The sequence below is a fragment of the Meleagris gallopavo genome, chromosome 7 (assembly GCF_000146605.3).
Source record: "Meleagris gallopavo isolate NT-WF06-2002-E0010 breed Aviagen turkey brand Nicholas breeding stock chromosome 7, Turkey_5.1, whole genome shotgun sequence".
Lineage (NCBI taxonomy): Eukaryota > Metazoa > Chordata > Aves > Galliformes > Phasianidae > Meleagris > Meleagris gallopavo.
In genome coordinates this window covers 19,161,843-19,168,216 of record NC_015017.2, presented here as the reverse complement: position 1 = coordinate 19,168,216, position 6,374 = coordinate 19,161,843, and positions in this window count along the sequence as shown.

The window sequence follows — 6,374 nt, the reverse complement described above, 5'->3', positions numbered from 1 at the left end:
AATTTTTATTTTTATATTCTCTAGAACTCCAAATGGTACAAGTAGCTGAGAAAGAGGAAAATCTAGTTGTGTATCTAATTGTATATGAATTCTTTCACTAAACACACAAGCAAATTTTCACTACAAAAACTAGTTCACATAAGTAGATAAATTCAAGATATACTTTTTTCCCTTTCATTTGTTTCCCTTCATATTTGCTACCTGTTTAAGGCAGTTGCAGAGTTCTCTTTCACATCCCAACAGCAGTGTTTAGTGCAAGACCTATCTGTAGAGATCTGGTAACCAGAAGCGTGATGTAAACAAAGCCCAAATGGGGAAGAGCTCAGAGAAGGACTCCATTTTGAGGCGTGGTTGGATCCTGGGACACAAAGAAAGGCTCTTGGAAAAGTTCAGGATATTCCAGGAAAACTGCTAAGGTTTATTATTTTCTTTTTTCTTTTTTTTAATAACAGAAGGAATTCTGCTATCTTGTATCATATTCCAATTCATGAAAACAATCACTTTCTAGTTATGTATTTAGGGTAAAAATTTCTCGCTTATTTTAGACTACAAATTTGGTTTCTATGACCTTTTAAGAGATACAGCCCAATATCCCGAGTGCTTTTGAAAATCTTGTGGTTAATTTAGAAAGAGGCCAGTGGGATGAAGTTCAACGAGACTAAGCACCAGGTTCTGCACTTAGATCATAATAACTCCATGCAATGCTACAGGCTTGGGGCAGAGTGGCTGGAAAGCTGTGCAGAAGAAAAGGATCTGGAGGTGTTGGTCAGTGCTCAGCTGAAGATGAGCCAGCAGTGTGCCCAGCTGGCCAAGAAAGCCTATGGCATCCTGGCTTGTATAAGAAATAATGTAGCCAGAAGGAGCAGGGAGGTGATACTCCCCCTGTACTCAGCTCTAGTGATGCCACACCTCGAGTATTGTATTCCATTTTCCCATTACAGTAAGTGCACTGAGGCCCTGGGGTGTGTCCAGAGAGGAAAGGACAGTGAAGCTGTGATGAGTCTGGACCACAAGTCTTATGAGGGGTGGCTAATGAAACTGGGATTATTTAATCTAGAGGGGAGACCAGATCTGTATCTACAATTCCCTGAAAAGAGGTTGTTGTGAGGCAGGTGCTGCCTTCTTCTCCCAGGTAACTGTGATATGACAAGAGGCCTCAAGTTGCACCAGGGGAGGTTTAGTTGGATATTAGGAGAAAGTTCTCCAAAAGAGTGGTCAGATACTGGAACAGTCTGCCCAGTGAGGTGGTGGAGTCATCACCCTGGAGGTGTTCAAGAAACGTGTAGATGTAGTACCCTGGGATGTGGTTTAGAGGGCAATATTGGTGGTAGGTAGATGGTTGGACAAGATGATCTTAGAGGCCTTTTCCAACCTTAACTTATGATTCTATTCTATAAGGTTGGTATCTCTTTGCAGTGCTACCTCCAGCCATGATACAATGTATCCTCGTGTTCATATGATGCAGAACAGAATTAGCCCTACCTTATAAATCTCCAACTCCTCCCCAGCAGAAGTACTCATGCTAAATATATTAAAATGAAATATCAGGTAAGAAAGGGAGATTTGACCTTCCACTAAAGTTGAATATTAGCTATAAGACTAAGTAAAGGTAAAGCTGAACCTGATTTGCCAACATATCGGCAAAGAATAATTATAGAAAAAAGAAATTATTGCTGCTACTGGAATATATATATATATATTTATATATAATTATTACTGTTTTAAATATTTCAGAGGCATTCAATTCATCCATTGTAGTGAAAGGGATATATAAATACTTATCTCTCTCTTACTGGATTTCTCACAGAAAAAAATGCCCATTAAAGCCAGTGCCATTCAGACTCTAAATATCAAACCACACACACTTCAAGCTTTACCAGTGGACTCAACAGATCGTTCTGTGCATCAGCAATTACTCACAGCTAGCATCATACTAGAACAAACCATGCACTCCTATTTTATCCAATGCTGGCTTTAATTTCCAAATGCAATCTTAAACATGTCCACAAACAATTCACCACATCCTTTCATCAGAGAAATATTTAACTTGCAATTGTCTAGAGATCCTTAATAATTATTAAAATACAGGTTCACCAAGCTGAAAGAAACTATTAACAGACTGTGAGACTCTCATAGCTCCTAACATATATATAATATGAGATCTAAGAACTATTTCTGCAGTCTTGTCTAAGATTGTCATACGTCATGAGTAAAGTTAACTGAGGCGCTTTTCACTTCAAAGGGTTCATTGTTTCAACATCTGCTGGCATTTCGATCATACCTTCAGGACATTTCAGCTGTCAGTACATTTCTGTAAAGTGATAAAGCCGTAACAGTACAGGCACGACAATCCTAGAGATGATTTGACAAACTTTTATGAACTTTAAAAGCCAAAGAAGCTAAAAACATTGTGTTTTCTGCTACATTAGATAGAAATGCCTTACCTTTGGATGGAAGCAGTACAATACATATAAGAAATAAGGAAAGCAAAACACATACAACCACGCCAAATAGTACTTTTAGCCGGGTCTGCAGGACAGAAACAAAAAATAATTACTAATATTTTCTGAGGTAAACTGTTATAGCTATCTAATTAAATTCTCTTATTCCTTTTAACGGCTGAAATCCGTCCAGAAAAAAAAAGAAAAAGAAAAAAAGAAAAAGTAAAAAAGCAAAAAATATCTCCACGGTACATTTGAAAAGACTTCCCTTTCCTTTTTCTTTAAGGCAAATACTTTCACAACAGAGCCCAGCCTTGTACAACAACCAACAGTTTAAAACAACAGATGCAAATATTATCGAAAGCTGAATTCAGCAGCATACAGACCTTCATTTTTCTGCAGTCTTCCTAAAGAACACAAACTCTTTTTTTTCTGGGAGCTGGTCAGCGGATCTAGGAGAGGAGTTGAAAAAGGCAGTGTCTGTTTTCACAGTTAGAGGCCAAACCTCTGGCAGACTTTTTTTTCCTACATACTTTTGTAAACTGTGCCAAATTTCAAAGGGTTTCCATAAAATTAGAAACAGGCTTTCGGGGAAGTTCTTGAAGCAGAAATGGACATTGGGCAGCTACAGTGGTGGTGATTATATACTTCTCACCAATGTGAGCTGTAACCAACATCTGGGTTTTATGACTCAACAGTTATTTGATATCTACTGTTTTTCTCTGAAAAGCATCTACAGTGTATTTTGGCAGCCCTCACATTCTCAGGACATATTCATGACCTTATTTCTACTTCCTACTGAGAAATTAAATGAAAATTCAGGCACGTTGTTATTGTTTATCTATAACTCTTTCTTGTTTACTTTCTAAAATAATAAATGATAACATAAACATTCAAACCAAGAAACAGATACACAATTTGCTTAACATCTTCCATATAAGATAATTACTTTTTTTTTTTCCCTCAGAAAACAGTAAACTTCCACATAATTGAGCTCAGACATAACTCTGCTGGCCCACGGCATTTCAGAACAGTGCTCAAGTCATCAACTGTACTTATTTCATTCAGCTCACTGAAATGAGGCCGCCTGCAAACAGAAAACTCTTTGGACCGCCGCGTCAAGTTACACAAGAGGAGCCTCAGAAGAGTGAAGAAATGCTTGAAAAGAGAAGTACGCTTTGCTCGCAAGACTGGTTTTGCCCAGCTAGTCTCAATCTCGCCCATCAGCGCTGCTGCGAGGAGAAAAACCTCGCGGCACCGCCTTACAGCGGCTGGCTGCGGGCCGGGGGCGGAAATAGCTACGGTTAGGAGGCGGCTGCGGCGGAGTAACGGCCGCAGGCAAGGCACGCTGCCCCCTGGTGGCCGCGCGCGCCAGCAGCTGCACATTGGGCCGAGCAGAGGAACGGCCGCTCGAAGCAGCCTGCAGCCACGCGGCACGGCGTTCCCAGCTACCCTCTCCTTTCTGCTCTGCTCGGTGCTCCTTCCCAGCACCCTCATGTGACTGGAGGCTCTTAGGCGTGTCTCACAGCTCTAGCAGTCAGCCAGGCTCAGCTCAGCTTGCATCTTGCGGCCACAGTAGCAGCAATGGGTAACGCCACCTGCCCCAGAAGACTACAAACTAAAATCATTCCCTCTGGCTTCTCTAAAAACTGAAAATACAGGAGATGAAATAATAGATTTCCTGTTACACCGAGGTATCTAGCAAAGCATGAAATAATGGTTTGCAGAGGAAAAAAAAAACCCACTATACTACCAACCAAAAGTGGTCAACTCCTCAGCCTAACAGAGTGGGCTGGAGTTTGAACCATGACCATCATGCTGCCCCTCGTGAGGCAGGGGCTGATCTGAGCCCATTTGGCAGTGTTTTGGCAACAGTCATTGCATTAGTCTTGGTGGGCAGTCTGAAAGAAATTCAATTCAGCTGTCTGGAATACACCCTATTTTCACATAAACTTGTGTTTTCTCAGCTCTTGTCACAACAGTGAAATTATGCAAGAAAATGCTTCTGAATAAGATCCAGTCTTGTCATTGAAATCCAGGAATAAATTTGTAGCCAGGTATTCACCTTGTTGACAGGAACCATACAAGTAAAAAGGCTGAGAAGACCAAAATACATTGTTCTTGATACATTGTATACTAAGGCCAGAACTGAGCTCAGCAAGGATAGTTTCCTAGCAAGATAATACCAGCTGTTCAAAATTAAAATTAAAAAAAAAGAAAGAAGACGATTGTGAAAACCAGAACATTGCAAAATTGCAGACATAGGTTTTGCTCAGTTAATAGTTTTTATTTCCAAACATGAAGCTTCCTCTAAGGAACAATAATTTAGAGAATGCCTCAAAGGAAATGACTCAAACTCACAAGATCCAAATGACTTTGCTAAGTGACTATATGCTGCGTATTATGGGTTTTCTAATTTGGAAGTCTAAATGCACATGCTTCATCAAGATTTACAAACACTGGAGCATTAGAAACAAACCAAAATTTACCTGGCAAAGAATGAAACTTACAAGTTTTGTACAGCTACTGCTCCTGAGACCCTTCTCCGGAGTGTTTATACAGTACACACAAAGAATTAAAAGTTAATTCTTTCAATACTACTCTAAAATATTTATATTTTCCAGATGAGGAAATGGACATTTACAGATGTAAGTTGTGCATGACAACAGACCAAAAGTAGATAGAATAATGTAAAAAAACAACTAAAGCTGAAGCCAAACACACAGCTAAACAAATCCCCAGTAACTAAGCTTTTCTTCTTTCCACATTTATGACAAATAAAAGCTGTAAGTAGAAAATGCAATCAGGATTTGTCATGCTCCCTGGAGGACTTCGAGTCCATAAAGGCAATAAATGCAGAAGCAACTAGCAAATAAAACATGGCAATTTAGCTTGCTTTTTACAACTTCACACTTCCTGGATGAGCAATACAGGCACGTTTTATGATCCCATTCAGAGAGAGTGACTTGAAGTGGAAATCCTTATTCTACAAGCCAGCAGGATTCACCTGAGGTTTGTTATCCATTATGCTGAAATGAGATTGTATCTTTCAGCTTTGGTGACAACTTGGTTGAATCATACTAGGAATTGGAAGTGTGACAGCAGCACACAAGTGGACTACAAGAAAACCAGACATGTTGAATTCAACTATAAAAGAATGAAGAAACAAGTTGCATATGCTCTTCTTGCTTCATTGAAGTATTTAGGGTTCAGAAGATCTACTCAGCACAGAAGCAACAGATCCAGTGATATAGTTTTACCAGGTTTTTACATTTCCTCAAAATACTGAATAAACTACTTCAGGTACTTGGAAATTATAGGTATATGTTACATTTACATTCTAAACTTCTCACAAGCCTTTTCTGATTTATAAGTTTTCTTCAAAGAACTGTGACAACTCATATAAAAAGAAATGCAAAGATTATCTGGATGATAATTATTTGCCAAGATAAATTATTCTGATATTTAATTCTTAGTATATTTCATAGCATCTTATTTGTCACATCAGATAATGATCACATTAACAAAATACACCTTAAGTCACAATGCTCCATGATCTATCAATCTCCAATATCTTTAAATAGTCAGGTTCTCAGATCCATGTCTAAAATTGAACCTATAGAATTAAGTAGATTCAAAATGCACCAAAACTTTCAGTAGAAATCAAAATACCAGTATAAGGAAGAGAGTAACTTGTTTACAGGACAACATATGAAGGAAATGTTGGTTTGCTTTCTTTTTGTTTTACTTTTTTTTTTTTTTTTTAAATTAAAATCTAACTAAGTATGTAACACCAAACAAAGAACTTGGAGATTTTATATTTGTTTTGCACTGCAAAATATTTTAAGGAAGGAATAACATTGTGCAAAGACACACACAATAAAAATACACATACACTACCAACTCCTTATACTCTGTTTCCCACTGGACTTC